Source organism: Lithobates pipiens, unplaced genomic scaffold (genome assembly GCF_037356315.1).
Source record: "Lithobates pipiens isolate NorthernLeopardFrog02 unplaced genomic scaffold, aLitPip1_a1.2 Scaffold_10, whole genome shotgun sequence".
In the NCBI taxonomy this organism is placed as follows: domain Eukaryota; kingdom Metazoa; phylum Chordata; class Amphibia; order Anura; family Ranidae; genus Lithobates; species Lithobates pipiens.
The window spans coordinates 62401133-62421722 of record NW_027507686.1 but is presented as its reverse complement, the minus strand read 5'-3'; the positions used below and the strand labels follow the sequence as shown (position 1 = coordinate 62421722).

Here is a 20590-nt window from a genome sequence, read left to right as displayed (position 1 = left end):
TTAATACCGTGTATTTCCCGCTTTAACCCCCCTGGCGGTATTCCCGAGTCTGGCTCGGGTGGAATTTTTATACCAAAAGCGGTAACCCCGAGCCAGACTCCGGACCGCATCGCTGGATCCAGGAGGACGTTTACTTACCTTCTCCCTTGGATCCAGCGATGTCCCCGCGCTGTACGAGCGAGCCGTGTCTCGCTCAATCTATCACGGAGCTGATCTCCGTGCCCTGCGAGCGTTTGCGACGCACGGGGACGGAGATCGGCGCCAAATTCAAAAAGTGAAACACTCACTATACATACAGTATAATGTAATCTTATAGATTACATTGCTGTATGTAATTATTTCACATCCCCTTTGTCCCTAGTGGTCTGCCCAGTGTCCTGCATGCAGTTTTATATAATAAAAACTGTTCTTTATGCCTGGAAACTGGAGATTGTCCATAGCAACCAAAATTGTCCCTTTACATCAAAAATGATTTTAGACCAGCTAGAAAACAGCGATAATAAATTGGAATCACTCATAGAATTGAGCGATAACCCCTGAAAAACTATCCCCACAACATAATCTCCATTGGATGAGCAAGTTTGTGGTGGAGGAACTTGACTGGCCTGCACAGAGTCCTGACCTTAACCTGATAGAACACCTTTGGGATGAATTAAAGCGTGGACTGCAAGCCAAATGTGCTTCTCAGAGATCAGTCAAACATTCCCATAGACACACTCCTGAACCTTGTGGACAGCCTTCCCAGAAGCGTTGAAGCTGTTATAGCTGCAAAGGGTGGGCCTACTCAATATTGAACCCTACGGACTAAGACTGGGACTCCATTTAAGTTCATGTGCATATAAAGGTAGGCCTCCCAATACTTTTAGTAATATAGTGTTTTTGCTTATAATAAGTGCTTTTGTAACTAATGTGATCCAAAGACATTGCGCCCCTAGGAGCCCAGTTAAAGTGTGAATCGGCCTCAACCTAGACTCCTCCCTGGCCAGGCCCCTGACACATTTTGTCTTGTCCACAGGGCTTAGTCATAGAGGTCTCTAGACTAAGCCCAGTGGGCAGGGTGAAATGTGTCAGCAGTTGTGGCCTTGGAGGAGCCTAGGCTAAGGCTTCTTTACACTTTAAATGGGCTGCTAGATATTATATGGCACCTTTTTGTAACTGATATACACCAGTAAGTGATATGTAAAAATGCGGTCACACAATTTGCAAATGTAGTTTTTGCAAATTGTGTGACATGAAAATGTCACACATTTTCATGTCACACATGTTCTTCCAGTTACTGGTGAGACCTTTTCTGTTCATCATCATGAGTGCCACAAAAATTCTGTTTGGTAGAATATATGGATATAAAATCAATATTTTAAGCATATTTTAGGCACTCTTAACTACTGTACTGTATTGTGAAAAAAGGTCTAAACACAAAACTCCAGCTCAACAACGTTGTTTTAATTTGCATAAGTACAGAACACAAATGAAAATTCTGTACTGTACAATACAATGATGTACAGCGTGCCATTCAGGTGGGCAGAGCCGGTCGTAAGTCTGAGCAGTCGTTAAACAGGTAAGTCGTTAAACGAGGAATATCTGTTGTTTTAATAGGTATATGGAGAGTGCTTTCAGTGAAGCAGGCTGGTTCTTCACATAAGCATTTAAACCATGATGAATTTATGTGGATGTTTAAACTTAAAGCTTAATACCGTATAGGATTATGGCAATGTATATATACCATTTTTAATGCGCATATCGGGGGGGATTTATCAGGAAAGATGCAGAAGGAATTAGGAACAAATCCAGCTGTCTTTCATTTAGTAAAGGATTTGCAATGGTTTTTGTGTATTTATGACCCCTGCATCCTACAGTGATAGACAGCCCCACTGCAAGTTTTCCTAACATCTGTGACAGATCTGGCTTTGTATATGTAACAGTTTTTTGCTTCAAATATGCACAGTTAAAGCGGAGTTCTGCCCCCCCCCCCCCATGAAAAAAATAAAAGTCCGCAGCTACAAATACTGTAGCTGCTAACTTTTAATATTGGGACACTTACCTGTCCAGGGTTCCTGTGATGTCGGCACCCCAGGTGATTTTCAGATCGGCTGTCAGGTGCTGCCGCCGCCATTCATAGTAGGGGAACCCAGCACAGCCGTTTCACTACTGTGCATGAACGAAGCGTGCTGCACTTTCTAACCGGCCTGGCGGCGGAGGAAGGGGGCCAAACTTCTGAGGGAAGTCTTCCGCGGTGGAGTCTCCCTAAAGTGGGGCTGGATACCTGTCAAAAACAGGTACCTGTTTCCCCCTGAAAGTTGCCAAATGTGGCCCCGGGGGAGAGGGGGAGAGCAGATAAGTAGAGGTTCCACTTTCTTGGGTAGACCTGCACTTTAAGTAGAGGTCAGGTTGTGTTTTATTTTGGTGCAGTGCTACTATCTGAGCAGCATAGAAGGGAGATTTATAAATCAAGCTGCGGTACTACAGTAAGGCCCCTTGCACATGGGGGCATGTAACTGTTGTGTTCATTTTAGGGTGCCCAGGAGAGATAGGTGCATCATTCAGCCAGCAAAGTCTTCACCAGGTTGTGGCTGGATGGGACATAGCGCTGCACTGAGTGGTAGTCACATTTAGGTCCCTTTTGCATTCAGGGACGAATACCTGGTGAGAATTGGTAAAGATTTGAGGATATTTACAATGCTGATGCCTTTGCTTTCAATTTATTCACAGTAGCACATAAACTGAAGTTTGCCCTTTCCAGACAACAATGTGGGAAGACTTGAAAGGAAGTTCACTGCCCCCAGGTTCCCCTCTCTTTATGTGTTATTCAGGGTTACACTCAGATTACATACTTGCCTATGCAGTGGATCCAGCATTGTGCTGTTTTGATCCACTGTGTCCTTACCATATGCCTTGTCCCATTCCGCCATCTTTGCTCCTGAAGTCATTGAGTGATTCTTCCTCATTCAGGCAGCCTGATGACATGCCCACCCTCTTCCAGCCACTGTGAATGGAAAAGTGAAGCATCCTGGGATATATGACAAGCTTGGCCCTGTTTGGATGTGGATCCAGACTTGTATGCGCCAAGAAGTCCAGGTCACCTGCACCGGAGAAGACATCTGCCTGGAAATTCCCTGCCCTGCAGTCGCACATATACAGTTATATAGCTTTATGGAAATAGCTTTCACATTTTTTTTCTTACAAACATGACTGCTACACTTCTGGATTGTACATCTATAACATGAATGCAGCACATTAAAGGCTCTGATTTGAGCTTTAGAGAAGCCAAGATTGTTACATAGAGTTACACAAGTCATGGCAATGTGCAGGACCAGAGTTTCGATTTTTGTCTGGGTCATGTGTCTCCATGGAAATGAAAATCACTTAGTGTAACTATGGTAACTACCTTGGTATAACGGCAGAGATATTAAAAAATGCCACTTCTATTTAGTATAAAAAATAGTTTTTTTCTACAAGCTCCAAAAATAGCTAGAATGGAGGTCACCTGTATTGTGTGAAGCAGTGTCGTGTCATCCTGACCTATGACCACCTAAAATGAATATATATTGCCCCTTTCTGTGACATTAGGTTATTAGCAACTTGATCTTACAACTTGCCCAAAACATACATAATGTACATATGACTTCTAGATGGGCTACAAATAAAGACAACCTAGAACAAAGTATTATGCAATGCTCTCTGTAGGGCCATTTCCTTTGGGGTGGGGAGAACATGCATGATTATGCAATATATCTGGAAATTACTGGTTTGAATTGATGAAAATAAAGTCACACTTCTTGGAATGAATAAAATACAAGCACTAGAAATACCTCCTGAAACTGAATATAAAAATAGGACAAATTAAGTAGTACCCCGATCCACCAAAACTCCAATCTGTATTTACATATATAATGCAAATCCACACCTTCCTGAGCCAAACTTTTAAAAACTTTTAAAGATCCCAGTAACTGTAGCTATTCTTGGTAGACCCTTAAGCCCCGTATACATGGGCCGAATGCCAGACGACATTGACTGGTTCAAAAAAACTGTTCGACATTCAGCCCGTGTGTTTGGCTGCCGGCCCTACAGAAGCTGGCCATTTGGTGGGCTTCTAGTCAGACGAGCATCCTGGACAACCAGCAGCTAACCAGCTCCCGGAGTGTTCTGACGGGGGCGCATTGACGATGGAACATTAGTACAGCGGTTCCGACTGAAGCTGACAGTTATAGAGTGTACCAGGCTTTACACTGCTTAGTCACCGATATCATAGCTTCCCCTTAATTATCACCCTGCACATAGCTGGATTACTAAAACGGATGACAGGACTGAACGTGGCATTGCCAAACCCAAAAACCACTGGGCCATGCTGTTGGTGGCAGCACCCAGGCTTGATGGTATTTATTCCTCATATGATGATTCATATAGGTATAAAATAGAGTGCCAGAGCAAAAATGGATAAAGGAATTAATTATCTAAAAACGTCCATCTTATTTAGGGGGCAACAAACCGCACAGGTCTTGTCCTCATTTTTGTATCTATGAGCTACTGCTGAGTGCCCAGTGAAGGAAGCCTTGGTGTGCGGGAACCACCTCTTCAGAACTGTTGCACTTTTTTGCCATTTTCCTTTATCTGACTACATGTTTGAAAGTTCCCAGCACTTCTTTAAATATGTATTTTTGAGTTAATTTCATGATTTCTCAGGCTATACACCTACCAGATTCAATAGTGGATTCATAGTATATAGCATGCCATGAACTGTTTTGTGGCCAATACATTTATAGACAACAGTATAGTGATCCTTTTAATCAATACAAGTCAATTGTAGGCTCAGTTTAAATTCACTCCTTAAATGACTGCCTTTTATGCAAAATGGTAGGCAACCATAGCCAAAAATAACATTTTTGGTTATAAAAAAATGAGAAGATGTAGGAAGTATTTTATACTACTGGAAGACATTAGTCAGGAAATGTAATGAATGCAGCATGTAATCTGATATAGTATGCATCACACATTTCTTCATCTGACTACATACCTGGTTTTGTATCAGAGCAAACTTGTTATTAACAGTTGAACAGTGAATTGCCAGCTGCTTATACTACACCTTAAAGTAGACCTTGTACTTCATGCAAGCTCTATTTTTTAGTGCTCACTTACCTTTCCTCCGGCTTCCCTTGTGCAGGCGTTAATGGCACAATCCTGCCGACAAGATCCCGGTAAATGCTAAGTACTCCAATATTGCAAGAAGATGCTGCAGAACAATACAGAATCATCTTCTTGGCAAGATTTGGGCTACTCAACATTCCCCTAGATATTGCAATAATAATGTTGCCACCCTCATCTAGGTACCTTGGACGAAGCCATGGCAAACATAAGTATATTATTACATTTTTTTCCCACTGGTGTCTTTGAACATTTAATGTGGTTCAGCAAGAGGAATGTGTGTCACACTAAGGCCGGGTTCACACCGCTGCGATGCGGGAACGCCGCGAATCCGCAGCGTTTTCCCGCATCGCATTACTCCCGCCGGCAGTTCACACTGCCCTATGCGGACGGCTGGGAGTGTCAATGTTATGTTAATGACACCCCCAGATCCGTCCGCATATCGCAGTGCGATCTGCCGACTCGCACAGGAATCGGATCGCATGGTGTGAACCCCCATGCGATCCGATTCTGTTGCGGACCAAAAAAAGGGTCCTGTGCGAGTTTGCTGCGGGAGCGCTGCGAATTCAGCCATACTATCTGTATGGCTGAACTCGCATCGCTACGGAGATCGGATGTGATTTGCGGTGCGAATCACATCCGGATCTCCCCCCGCAGCAGTGTGAACCCAGCCTAAGGCTACTTTCACACTGAGGTGCTTTACAGGTGCTATAGCAATAAAAATAGCTCCTGTAACGCGCCTCTTACTCCAGTGTGAAAGCCCGAGTGCTTTCACAATGGAGCGGTACGCTTGTGGGACGTTAAAAAAAAAAAGTCCTGCAAGCAGCATCTTTGAGGAGTGCTGTATACACCGCTTCTAAAGCTCTCCTGCCCATTGAAATCAATGGGCAGCGCCTACAAAGTGCCAAGGTAGTGGCGCTTTTTGGGGGCACTTTTATCCCTTATTTGTTTATTTGTTATTTGTTCAATAGCGGGGGTTAAAAGCATCCTGCCAGCAGCTGAAAAGCGCCTCTAAAACAACTTTACCGCAGACACCCCCCGTGCCTCAGTGTGATAGTGCACTAAAGCCCCATACACACGATCAGAAATTCTGCCAGCAAAAGTCGGATGTGAGCTTTTGGTCAGAAACTCCGACTGTGTGTATGCTCCATCGGACTTTTGCTGGTAGAATTTCAGCCAGCAAAAGATTGAGCACAGGTTCTCTATTTTTCGGTTGGAAAAAGTTCAGATTGGAAATTCCGATTGTCTGCACAAAATTCCTATGCATGCTCGGAAACAGTTTGACGCATTTTCTTGGCTCATCGTAATGTTGTACGTCACCACGTTCTTGACGGTCAAAAGTTCAGAGAACTTTTGTGTGACCATGTGTGTGCAAGCCAAGCTTGAGCAGAATTCCGTCGGAAAAGCCATCCAAGTTTTTTCCAACGGAAAATCCGCTCGTGTGTACGGGTCATTAGGCTGGCCATACACTATACAATTTTCTTATTCAATTTTCTTTAGATTTACCTTAAACTATGTAGTGTAACGGCCTGCCTGATGGATGACAAGTTGAAAGGGTTTAGGTTTAACCTCATATTATATGGTTTTGGTAAATCTAAAGGAATGTTGAACTTTGTATAGTGTATGGCCAGCCTAAGACCCCATATACACTGAGATTTTCTGCAGATTTTTGTCTTCAGATGTACCAAAGCCATACAATATGAGGTAAAACCTTAATGCCGCATACACACGATCGAATTGAACCACAGTACAGCGGACAATTCGATCGTGTGTGGGCTCCAGCGGGATTTTTCATCGTAAAGTCCGGCGGACTTAGAAAGTAGTTTTTTTTTTTTATCACAATAAAGAAAGTAGTTTTGACTTTAAGTCCGGCTGACTAAGATTGACGCATGCTCTGAAGCAAGTACTAGAAGGAAGCTATTGGCTACTGGCTATTGAACTTCCTTTTTCTAGTCCCGTCGTATGTGCTGTACGTCATCGCGTTAGAAATCGCCGGACTTTTGGAGTGTCCATGTGTGGCCAAGTCCGTTCGTTATAAAGTCCGGCGGATTGTTTGCCGGATTAATTCCGCCGGACAATTCGATCATGTGTACGTGGCATTAGAGTTTTAATATGTATGCAATCAGTCAGGCCCTTGTACTACATGGTTTTGGTAAATCTGAAGACAAAAACCTGCAGAAAATCTAATAGTGTGTATGGGGTTTAAGGCTATGTGCACATGAATGTTTGGGGGTCTAAAAATATGCCCAGCATAAAATCCCAGCATTTTTCCATGCCAAGGTGGCGACAGCTGGCCATAAAGGTGAGTCGCTGTGTGCAACTATGCTTCTCCATAATTTGATAAAATGTATTAAAAACAAATGTGTGCAGCGCTACTCAAGTGCAAATAACAAATGCTAACTTAGTTTTCAAAAAAATTCATAATAATAAAGTGCTATAAATCATTTCATATATCATAAAGTGCTAAAAAAGCCCATCCAAATTTGAAAATTGGTCCATATATATATATATGAAAAATCAGTTGTGCTTCAAAGTGCTCTGTGCAGTAAACTTCAAAAACATTCAGTGTTTTGTGTGCAGGTCACCACTCTGTGCTCGCCTCCTTTGCCTCCACACTCACCTGACCAAGATGTTGTACTCGTTTTGTATATACCAACAGCCTCTGGCTATCTCCACTGCTATGGCTTTCGATGGATAGATGTTCCTCTAAGTTGTTCCATTATGCATTACTGCCCATGATCTGATATTCACAGCTATATCTCACATGTGTGGGACGATCGATGGACTGACGTGCACGTTCGCCTTTGTGCGTGAGTACAGGGGGGGGGGGGGGAGCAGGAGAGCTCAGGAAGGTAAATGATCCATATCAGAGATCTGTCTTTTTCTGAACACTGCGATTCTGCATTTTGAGGAAGTATGTTTTGCACTCATGTATACACCGATGCATAAATGCATTGCCATTTACTCAAGCATGATCATGTACAGCCATACACTTCTATGGCTAGTTGTATGCACCACCTGCAGCTCCCCTGGCATAGAAAATTACTGCGATTTTATTCTAAGCATATTTTTAGACCTCAAAACATCAGTATGTGTGTAGCCTAAAAAAAGCAGACTTTGCTATTTAGGTGAAACCTCTGATTTAATATTGGATAGCATACTTAGAAAAATCGCAGCTCAATCCTATCCAGTCTATGTGGTTAACATTTTTAAGTTGGCCTCAGTCTTGCTCCACTCCCCACGCCACATCCTCTGACATGTTTCGCCCCACCCAACGGGTCTTAGCCATAGAGGACATGTTTTGCCCCACCCAACGGGCTTAGTCATAGAGGACATGTTTCACCCCACCCAAAGGGGCTTAGTCATAGAGGACATGTTTTGCCCCACCCAACTGGGCTAAGTCATAGAGGACATGTTTCGCCCCACCCAACGGGGCTTAGTCATAGAGGTCACCTCTATGACTAAGCCCCATTGGATGGAGAGAAACATGTCAGAGGACATAGCGTGTGGATTGGTGCAAGGCTGAGGCCAACTTATACATGTTAACCACATAGACTGGATAGGGTTGAGCTGTGATTTTTCTAAGTATGCTATACACTACTGGATGCTGAAATTTTTTGCCAGCACCCCATTCCTGAGTACCAGTGGGACCACATATACTTTCCTTTTTTTGCTAAGAGCAGCATTACAAGCATTATCACTTCATCTGATTTAATATACTCTAAATATCGGCAAAGCTGTAGATGTAGCTGCAGAATATTTTCTTCTAATCATTGTGTGCCAAGAAAGTGAAAACAGTTAAACAACATAATACATTTCTCAGACCTCCTCTGGCTACTTTGCTTCACTTCTGACATTTATAGTTGCAACAGTTTGACACAAGAACTCCTCTGTGGGCTGTTTGGCCTCATCCACCTTTGGTCTTCTACCTCGGTTCCCTTCTGTGTTGATATTCTCAGTTTTCCTTTAGCACATCTTTATATGACACTCTTGCTGCCCCTGTTGAACTTCCCCTTTATATCTTCATAAGCTCAGTGTATACAACATGGGCTTACAGCCAGGGCCGCTTTTAGAAATCATGGGGCCCCGTACAGCCTACCCGACTGGGCCCCCTTTAACCCCGCCCTCGACCCCATCCTAGGCTCCTCACCTGACCCAACCTCTGCAGATTTGTCACCGTTTACATATGCACACGTGTTCATTATTGTGCATGAATACAGGGGGACAGAGGCAGTTTAATAATGTTTTCAATTTTATTTTATTACAAAATAAATGTACACTGTATCTTTAATTTCCTTTTGTATCTCTTTTATGAACAACATCCCTTCTGATAGCATAGGGCAGTAACAGGTCATCCTTCTGGAGAGGTCTGGAGTCTATTAGACCCCAAATCTCTCCTCTGGCCTCCAAAGCAGTTGATCAAACAAAGATCGATTTGATCAGATGTTTGTTTAAGCCAGTAATGGCTTGCTTATATGAGACCATGTAAGTAGGAAGCACATCATCAGCTCCTCTCACTGTGTCCCAGGAACTGGATGTTGCTGCCCACATCCTTAATGGGACCCCTGATTGAACGGGAGAGCAACGGTGGTGAAACCCCCTTCCACTGCCTGCAAAAGTAATCCAGGGGCTTCCTAGCTACTAAGATTACTTTTACTTTGTGTAGACTTGTTGGGGCTAAAAAAATAATATCCTGATCATTGCTGCTGCAGCCATGACCAAGATATCACCCTTCCAATCCAGCAATGTACCAATACATTGCTGGACAGAAAGTGGTTAAAGGGGGGTGATTGGGAGGCACATGTTTACTGCCCCCCCCCCCCCCAAGGAAAGTGTAAAGTAGCATCATGATGATTATCAGAATTATGGAAATTACAGAGGTAGCACAGTCAGCATGTGCTCTGTCATGGATCTGTCAGTGTCACATGGCTTTTGGGTTCTGACTTTGTTAACTGTGTGTTACAAACTTTAACCCTGCAATAGCATACAGCAATAACAAAGTAAGCACCAAACAGCAATATGACACACTGACAGATCTATGACAGAGCACATGCTGACTGTGCTGCCTGAATGAGGATCATAATGCTGATAATCATGACCTGCTATGCTGTGTGTCAGTGTGTAAGCCTACCTATGTGAGACAGTGAGGATTCTATCTGCTGTTCTCCACTCACTCTGCAGTGCAGGTCCAGCCACGCTGTCCTCCAGGTTCTCCCTCTCATCCACTGAGCTGCCTGTTGCCTCACCTCAGTCTCAGCAGTCGGCATGGGAGGCGGAGCTAAGTGGAGCCTTGTATTATCACTCCGCCAGGGAAGGCAGTGGCAGCCGGATCTATTTAACTATCAGAGCAATATATGGTGAAGCTTTATGTACATGCGCCCGAAAAAGGAGAAATAGTCCAAGCGCTGTGCTCACCCTCTGTGCCCCTCTGTAGAACAGATGGGGCCCAGCAAAATGTAATTACAACCCCCCCTCTTTCTCTAAGCAAGTATTAGTGGGGGAGAACTTAGTTTAGAAAGCTCTAGTTTTTAATTTGCAGAAATTAACTGTAAAGCTGACCGGGCCCCCCTGTGGAGCTGATGGGGGCGGGCCCAGTACAACAGGGCTGGCTGTACTGGCCTATCAGCGGCCCTGCTTACAGCATGCAGCCAGCATACATTTGTTTCTGGTTTGAAGTCATTTAAAGTGGTATTGAACCCAAAAGCAAACATTTATTATATTGCAGCTTACCACTTCTTAGATGTGCTGATTGCATTCGTTTTCTTTTTTAGGCTTTCTTTTTTTCTATTTTCATCTGGTGATCCAACCAGCAAGTCTATTTTGTTTCTCAAGCCCTCCAACAGAATGTATTAGTTTACATGGATGAGACAAATCACTTAATACTGGTAGGGGTGATTAAAATAATCAGCTTTTATTGATTCATATAAAACTTTATCCCAAAAGAAAAAAAAACAGCTGTAACTGATTACAGAATGTGAGCTGGTGTTTGGCTTCAATTTGTCAGTGTATCTAAATTCGCTAACACATTTAACACTACCCGCCCCCAGGCTGACAATGTCTGTTGCGCCGCATGTTCTCGTTCCTCCAGAGTTGTGTCTTACTAATTCAGGTGTGTTACTGGTCAGATCACCAGGTGAAAACAAAAGGAAATAAAAGCTGATGCAGGCACCTCTAATGATCGGTAGGCTGCAATATAATAAATGTTTGCCTTTGGGTTTAATACCGCTTTAAAGTACAGTAAATATGAAGGATAGAGTAGATAATGACCCCGGTAATTTTTTTTATATCTGTGCCCCTTTGGAGAGATTTTCCTTTACTTCTTGTCTGAAGCTACAACAGCTTCAACAGGAAATGAGATCTCTCCAAGGGAATGGAAATTCACTCTTAACCAGGTTACAACCGGCCTATATATATATATATATATATATATATATATATATATATATATATATATATATATATATTTATATATATTTATATATATTTATAGATAGATAGATATACATGAACCCGTACTTCCAGGTCGCGGGCACCCACTCTCGCTTCCATTGTGCACAGCGGGAGCCAATGCGGACTCGATGTCCACTGGTAACCGTTGATCATTCTGTACACAGGCAGAATGTAAACAAGGCAGATTGCCATTTTGTCAGTAGGGAAGGCATGGATCCTTGCCTTCCCCTAGTAAAAGCACCTCCCACACAGTCCATAAACACAGACTAGGCCCACAGTTAACCCTTTGATCACTCCTGATGATGATAACTTCTTCCCAGCCAGTGTCATTAGTATAGTGACAGTGCATATATTTTTCACTGATCACCATATTAGTGTCACTGGTTCTCATAAAAATGTCAGTGCCCGATTTGTCCACTGCAATATTGCAGTTCTGCTATAGTTGCAGTTGCTGATCACCACCATTACTAGCAAAAAAAAAAAAAAAACGACATAAATATATCCCATAATTTGTAAACGCTATAACTGTAGCACTGACCCCTGAAGGAGCGGCTGATTTAATTGACCTTACCGTTTCCTTCTCGACCTAGTGTACGTCTAGGGGTTTCCCGAGGTAGATGGCCCAAGAACTGTAGAGACTGACACCAGATCCATTTGAGGGATTTTTATTTGCAGGAAGGAATAAACAAAACACAGTCTCTCAAAAAGGGTTAGAGGGTTTAGGTAGAAAGTCCAGGTACTCTTGGAACTTAGACAAATAGAAAAGAGTCTCTCACATTAGGAAATCCAGAGAATAGCCATTCACAACTGGATCCTCACCCTTATCGGATAGTCGTTCTCTCACTAGACCTAGCAGCCGATAGTGCTCAAACAAAACGAAGTCTCTGCCACAGACTTGTTGTAGGACACTTGAATAAAATCTCTGCCACAGACTTGTAGAATTTTTGAATAACTGAAGGATGCTGTCAAACTTAGAAAACCCTCGTACGATACCAGTATCTTGCAGTCGGTCCGGCGATATCATACGAGACCAGATTCACTTGGGGTCCTTCAACTAAGCCTCCAGGCTCCTTCTGAGAAGCCAGCCTTTTGCGTGGCCTTCTCCCGAAGAGTCCTCCCCTGGATGCTTCTCCTGTTGCTGGGTCTCTCCACAAACCGAGATGACACCGGACCACCTCCGAATCCTCCTTCCAGTTACTTTGCCTCGGGCCAGCCAGCCCCGAGACTCGGAATTGAGTGGATCCGCACCCCAGGCCATGAGAGCTCTGGGGCTGGTCAAGAGAACCAGGACCAAACAGACAGAAAGCACTTCTAGACCCGAACCCCGAAGCGCGTGACTTGAGCACCTTAAGTACACTCTCCCAGAATGCACAGCAGGACGACACTCCCACTGGGCTGGTTCCGAGAAAGAATTGGCACTCAGTGCTCAATTGGCACTCAGTCCTAACTGGACTGCATTCTAACACCTGCCAGAGATGACAGCGCCACCTATGGTCAAGCAGAACACAATGCTAGACTGGTACTGAGATAAAAATTTTGTATAATTGAACCCAAAACCAAACTGCGGTTCCAGGAATATTAAATGGCAAAAACACTTCAGGAGCCGGCGTTACATAACTTTTGCGCAAACCAGTCAATATATGCTTATTGGGATTTATTTTTTTTACCAATAATATGTAGCAGAATACATATTGGCCTAAATTGATGAAGCAATGAAACATTTTTAATTTTTTTATTGGATATGTTTTATAGCAGAAAGTAAAAAAAATTAAATAAATATATATATATTTCCCAAATCAACTCTTACAGGAGAGAATTTCCCTCCCTAGGGGTAGATTTCCTCTCACTTCCTGTTGTCTCCTTCCGTTTGTAAGTAGGAGTTGTTTGTAAGTTGGATGTTTGTAAGTAGGGGACCCCCTGTATATATATATATATATATATATATATATATATATATATATATACACATACAGTGGTGTGAAAAAGTGTTTGCCCCCTTCCTCATTTCCTGTTCCTTTGCATGTTTGTCACACTTAAGTGTTTCGGAACATCAAACCAATTTAAACAATAGTCAAGGACAACACAAGTAAACACAAAATGCAATTTGTAAATGAAGGTGTTTATTATAAAAGGTGAAAAAAAATCCAAACCATCATGGCCCTGTGTGAAAAAGTGATTGCCCCCCTTGTTAAAACATACTATAACTGTGGTTGTCCACACCTGAGTTCAATTTCTCTAGCCACACCCAGGCCTGATTATTGCCACACCTGTTCACAATCAAGGCATCACTTAAATAGGAGCTGCTTGACACAGTAAGGTCCACCAGAAGATCCTTAAAAGCTACACATCATGCCGAGACCCAAAGAAATTCAGGAACAATTGAGAAAGAAAGTATTTGAGATCTATCAGTCTGGAAAGGGTTATAAAGCCATTTCCAAAGCTTTGGGAATCCAGCGAACCACAGTGAGAGCCATTATCCACAAATGGCAAAGACATGGAACAGTGGTGAACCTTCCCAGGAGTGGCCGGCCGCCCAAAATTACCCCAAGAGCGCAGCGACAACTCATCCAAGAGGTCACAAAAGACCCCACAATAACGTCCAAGGAACTGCAGGCCTCACTTGCCTCAGTTAAGGTCAGCGTTCATGCCTCCACCATCAGGAAAAGACTGGGCAAAAATGGCCTGCATGGCAGAGTTCCAAGGAGAAAACCACTGCTGAGCAAAAAGAACATCAAAGCTCGTCTCAATTTCTCCACAACACATCTTGATGATCCCCAAGACTTTTGGGACAACATTCTGTGGACCGATGAGACAAAAGTGGAACTATTTGGAAGGTGTGTGTCCAAGTATATCTGGCGTAGAAGGAACACTGCATTTCATAAAAAGAACATTATACCAACAGTAAAATATGGTGGTGGTAGTGTGATGGTCTGGGGCTGTTTTGCTGCTTCAGGACCTGGAAGACTTGCTGTGATAAAAGGAACTATGAATTCTGCTGTCTACCAAGAGATCCTGAAGGAGAATGTCCGACCATCTGTTCGTGTACTCAAGCTGAAACGAACTTGGGTTCTGCAGCAGGACAATGATCCTAAACACACCAGCAAGTCCACCACCGAATGGCTGAAGAAAAACAAAATGAAGACTTTGGAGTGGCCTAGCCAAAGTCCTGACCTGAATCCTATTGAGATGTTGTGGTATGACCTTAAAAAGGGCGTTCATGCTCGAAAAACCCTCTAATGTAACTGAATTAGGACAATTCTGCAAAGATGAGTGGGCCAAAATTCCTCCAGGACGCTGTAAAAGCCTCATTGCACGTTATCGCAAACGCTTGGTTGCAGTTGTTGCTGCTAAGGGTGGCCCAACCAGTTATTAGGTTTAGGGGGCAATCACTTTTTCACACAGGGCCATGATGGTTTGGATTTTTTTTCACCTTTAATAATAAACACCTTCATTTACAAATTGCATTTTGTGTTTACTTGTGTTGTCCTTGACTATTGTTTAAATTGGTTTGATGTTCCGAAACACTTAAGTGTGACAAACATGCAAAGGAACAGGAAATGAGGAAGGGGGCAAACACTTTTTCACACCACTGTATATTTACATTTATTTTTTCAAAATTGATGGTCTTTTTCTGTTTAACCACTTGCCACCCTCCCAACTTCATACAACGTCATTGGGTTTGAGCGGTGATATCTGAATGATGCCTGCAGCTATGGGCATTATTCAGATATGTTCTGTTATAGCCGGCGATTCCCTGCACCATAACAACAATCATAGCAGCTGTTCCGCTTGATCATTCTTATAGGCGGCTCCGGTGCTTCTACTGACTCAACCGTGTGATCGGTGAGCCGGAGAAGGGATCCACTGGCGCCAAATGTTGACGATAAAGGTTTCCAGCAAGCGAGTGCATTTTTATAGCACTGATCAATGTTATAATGTCACTGGTCCCCAAAAAGTGTCATTTGGGGTCAGACTTATCCACCACTTAAAATCACAAATCGCCACCATTACTAGTAAAAACAATATAAAAAAAATAAGTCTCTAAATCTATCCCATAGTTTGTAGACTCAATAACTTTTGCCCAAACCAATCAATATATGCCTATTGCAATTTCTTTTTACCAAAAATACGTAGAAGAATATATATCAGCCTAAACTGATGACTAAATTTGTTTTTTTATATTTTTTTTGGGATATGTAATATAGCAAAAAGTAAATAAATACTTTTTTTGTTTTGTTTTTCAAATTTGTCGCTCTTTGTTTGCAAAAAATAAAAGCAGCAGAGGTGGTCAAATACCACCAAAAGAAATCTCTATTTGTGGAAAAAAAGGGCGTAAATTTTGGGTACAATGTCGCACGATCACGCAATTGTCAGTTAAAGCGACGCAGTGCCATATTGCAAAAAATGGCCTGGTCATTAAGGGAGCTAATCCTTACAGTTCTTAAGTAGTTAAAGTGGTTGTAAACCCTTACATAAACCTAGTGAAGTGACTGACTGCCCTCAGGTGATACACAGGGATAAAAAAAATCCTCAAACTTAGGTTGTACCTGTCTATTTGCAGTCTTCTCTTCTCTACATCCATTCAAAGTCCAGAATTTATGAAGCTTGCCTGAACTTTTCAGAAAAAAAGAGGCAGAGAGCTGAAATTACACACTGCAGAGCTCAGTGAGGAGAGCTTTGAGCACTGATTGCTAGGAAGTTACACAACCCCAACCCCCTGCACACAGGAACAGAGCTGGGGCTGTCAATCACATACTGTGTGCTGGAGCTCCCTCCTCTGTCACCTATTTTCACTTGGTGTCAGATAAACTTGTCAGAAGTGACTAATGCAGATAGCAGAGGAATGCAGCAGCAAACAGATATGATAAATAGTGCTCTGGATTGAGACAAGTACACACGAAGTAGGAAGATGGATGCTCGTGTCCCCATGAGATATGAATTGCAGGCAAACAGATCTCTGGTCTGTTTATAAATGTTATGAATTCTACTTGTTTTGCTGTCTAGTGCAGCCTTTATCAAATTGGTGTCACACATCCTCTGCTTAAATGGTTGCTTGTGGCCTTTTTTTTTCATAGAATATGTGTTGGAGTCTGGTAAATCAAGTGTGCAGGGCTCAGAATTGAATAACGTATAGGGCTTAAGCGTGTGAATTGCACAGAGTGCAGGCCTCAGCAATGCATATTGCGCAGGGTGCAGGGCTCAGGAGTGCGTAACACACAAGGTGCAGGAAACAGGAGTGAATAATGCACAAGGTGCAGGGAACAGGAGTGCATAAAGCACAAGGTGCAGGGAACAGGAGTGCATAACACACAAGGTGCAGGGAACAGGAGTGCGTAATGCACAAGGTGCAGGGAACAGGAGTGCATAACGCACAAGGTGCAGTTAACAGGACTGCGTAACGCACAAGGTGCAGGGAACAGGAATGCACAAGGTGCAGGGAACAGGAGTGCATAATGCACAAGGTGCAGGGAACAGGAGTGAACAATACACAAGGTGCAGGGAACAGGAGTGCACAATGCACAAGGTGCAGGGAACAGGAGTGCATAATGCACAAGGTGCAGGGAACAGGAGTGCGTAACGCACACGGTGCAGGGAACAGGAGTGCAGAATACACAAGGTGCAGGGAACAGGAGTGCACAATACACAAGGTGCAGGGAACAGGAGTGCAGAATACACAAGGTGCAGGGAACAGGAGTGCACAATGCACAAGGTGCAGGGAACAGGAGTGCACAATGCGCAAGGTGCAGGGAACAGGAGTGCGTAACGCACAAGGTGCAGGGAACAGGAGTACACAATGCACAAGGTGCAGGGAACAGGAGTGCACAATACACAAGGTGCAGGGAACAGGAGTGCACAATGCACAAGGTGCAGGGGAACAGGAGTGAATAATGCACAAGTTGCAGGGAACAGGAGTGCATAACGCACAAGGTGCAGTTAACAGGAGTGCATAACGCACAAGATGCAGGGAACAGGAGTGCACAATGCACAAGGTGCAGGGAACAGGAGTGCATAATGCACAAGGTGCAGGGAACAGGAGTGCATAACGCACACGGTGCAGGGAACAGGAGTGCAGAATACACAAGGTGCAGGGAACAGGAGTGCACAATGCACAAGGTGCAGGGAACAGGAGTGCACAATGCGCAAGGTGCAGGGAACAGGAGTGCGTAACGCACAAGGTGCAGGGAACAGGAGTACACAATGCACAAGGTGCAGGGAACAGGCGTGCACAATACACAAGGTGCAGGGAACAGGAGTGCACAATGCACAAGGTGCAGGGGAACAGGAGTGAATAATGCACAAGTTGCAGGGAACAGGAGTGCATAACGCACAAGGTGCAGTTAACAGGAGTGCGTAACGCACAAGATGCAGGGAACAGGAGTGCACAATGCACAAGGTGCAGGGAACAGGAGTGCATAACGCACAAGGTGCAGGGAACAGGAGTGCGTAATGCACAAGGTGCAGGGAACAGGAGTGCAGAATACACAAGGTGCAGGGAACAGGAGTGCACAATGCACAAGGTGCAGGGAACAGGAGTGCACAATGCACAAGGTGCAGGGAACAGGAGTGCACAATGCACAAGGTGCAGGGAACAGGAGTGCACAATGTGCAAGGTGCAGGGAACAGGAGTGCGTAACGCCCAAGGTGCAGGGAACAGGAGTGCAGAATACAAAAGGTGCAGGGAATAGGAGTGCACAATGCACAAGGTGCAGGGAACAGGAGTGCACAATGTGCAAGGTGCAGGGAACAGGAGTGCGTAACGCCCAAGGTGCAGGGAACAGGAGTGCAGAATACAAAAGGTGCAGTGAACAGGAGTGTGCATCATGCAGGGATCACAACTGCATATTGCACAGGGTGCAGGGATCAAGAGTATATATTGAGCAGGGAGCAGGGCTCAGGAGTGTGTATTCTGTAAGGCTCAGTAGTACATATTGTGAAAGGCTCAAGAGCTAAGGACTCATATTACCTTCTCCCAACCACCCCCCTGAATTCTCAGCCCAGAGCTCTTCCCCCAAACCCTGTGAAAAGCTCTATAACCAACTCCTACCCTTCCTTTTACTACAAGAACTGAGAATAGAGAAGTCCTCAGTGCCAGCTGGGTGAAGGGCTGCTGGAGGAGCCGCTGTTGCGAGACTGGTGCAGCTGTGTAAATGCCTCTACCTTCCCTTCTGATGTTTTATGAATGGTGCAGAGCAGGGAAGGTTCTTTTTGAGCCGCTAGGGGTGGCGCACAGCCACTTGTAAACACAGAAGCCAGCAGAGGAAGTGATTGAGCACATGGCCAGGGGTGCCATTACAGAGTACTGTTACATTCTAGCCAAAGCAAATCCTGGTTGTACAACTTATGTTAAATTACTGTGATTGTAGAAAGTTTTATGTAAAAGGATAAAGATCCTAGGGTATTTGATACCCAGGACAGATAAAAAATGTTTTAACACACCCGCTACTGTACATGAGAAAAATATTATGAAGACCCCTTGAACCTCTTTTAGGGAAAGGAAGCCTTGACTGCTGGAAACATGGCATCACTGTGGGTGTGAACCTAAAAGGGAAGTTAAGTGGCTCCATTAGGGTTTGCTACAAAGATCTGAGGTAACTGGGTGGAGCCTAAACTCTAGGACAAGGCTATGCTGGGGCACGTCCAAATGCTCTGATGAGATTCAGCTGTCACAAGAGTTGCCCACCCTCCCGCCTGTTGTGATGTTTTGTCACAGCTCTATTGGCAGTTTTTACCTTGCAAATGATGTTTCTTTATGGCCCTCAAGTTAAATTCTGGGGTCAGTCTAATGCCTTCTGGCACTGATGGTAAGGACAAGCCTCTTATGCCGCGTACACACGATCGGACGTTCCGACAACAAAATTTATGGGATTTTTTCCGACGGATGTTGGCTCAAACTTGTCTTGCATACACACGGTCACACAATGTTGTCGGAAATTCCAAACGTCAAGAACGCGGTGACGTACGATGATCCGAGAAAATTTAAGTTCAATAGCAAGTGCAGCTCTTCCGCTTGATTCCGAGCATGCGTAAAGCTTTGTGCGTCTGAATTGTGTACACACGATCTGAATTTCCGACAACGGATTTTGTTGTCGCAAAATGTAAGATCCAGATCTCAAATTTTGTGTGTCGGCAATTCCGATGGAAAATGTCCGATGGAGCCTACACATGGTCAGAATTTCCAAAAAAAAGAGCTCCTATAGAACATTTTCCATCTGAAAATCCGACTGTGTGTACGCGGCATTAGACTATGAGTTTATGTTTTATAGGTGCTCATATAACTGTGACTGGCATTGTTTGGTACATTTGGAAAGTTGTTACTTTTGGAAGGTTTAATAAAGCTGTGGCCTTGCCCTATTTGTAACATAATCAGTTTCTGTGTCTTTTTGGGGGTCATGGTATTGGTTTATTAGTTGGTCATAAATGAGCCTATGCTTCTCAGCAGTCATGAGTACTATTCATGAAATGGAATGAACAATAATGGGCAAAAAAATCTCACAGAAATTAAAAATTATAATGTCCCCGTAGTCTATGTATTGTTCCCTTGCATCAAATGTTATTACATTGGTGCCCAGTTTACACAGGAGATGAGTCCACAAATGCTCACCTGTCAAGGAACCCATACTAACCTCTGAAAGTACTGGCTAAGAAATGGTACTCTAGTAGATACCCTATAGAGATTTAAAGTGCTACTAATCCCACAACAGTAAATTCAGCATGCTTGTCATACTCACCGTCCCCAATTTATCTGCTGATAGAACAGAGCCTTGGGGGCAAGCTGCACATGCTCAGTTTGGTGTGTATTGCTAGAAAGTTTCAGCACAGGGCCAATCAGCACTGTCCAAACAGAGGGTCAGGAGTCATGCAGCCTCACAGGACCATCAGGGGAGAATTAAAACTCCTCCTACAAGCTTTAACTAGACACTGATAGAAGTCACAAGTGCTATATACTGCTGATGAGAAAAGGTATGTAGCATTTTATATATATATATTTTTTTTTTTAGAT

The 20590-nt window shown here is 43.7% G+C and overlaps 1 protein-coding gene across 3 annotated transcripts in view; it reads left to right on the top strand.

Annotated features, from left to right (window-relative positions):
- NECAB2 (N-terminal EF-hand calcium binding protein 2) overlaps positions 1–20590 on the top strand; it is a 381291-nt gene that overhangs the window by 312244 nt on the left and 48457 nt on the right. The window lies entirely within an intron of this gene.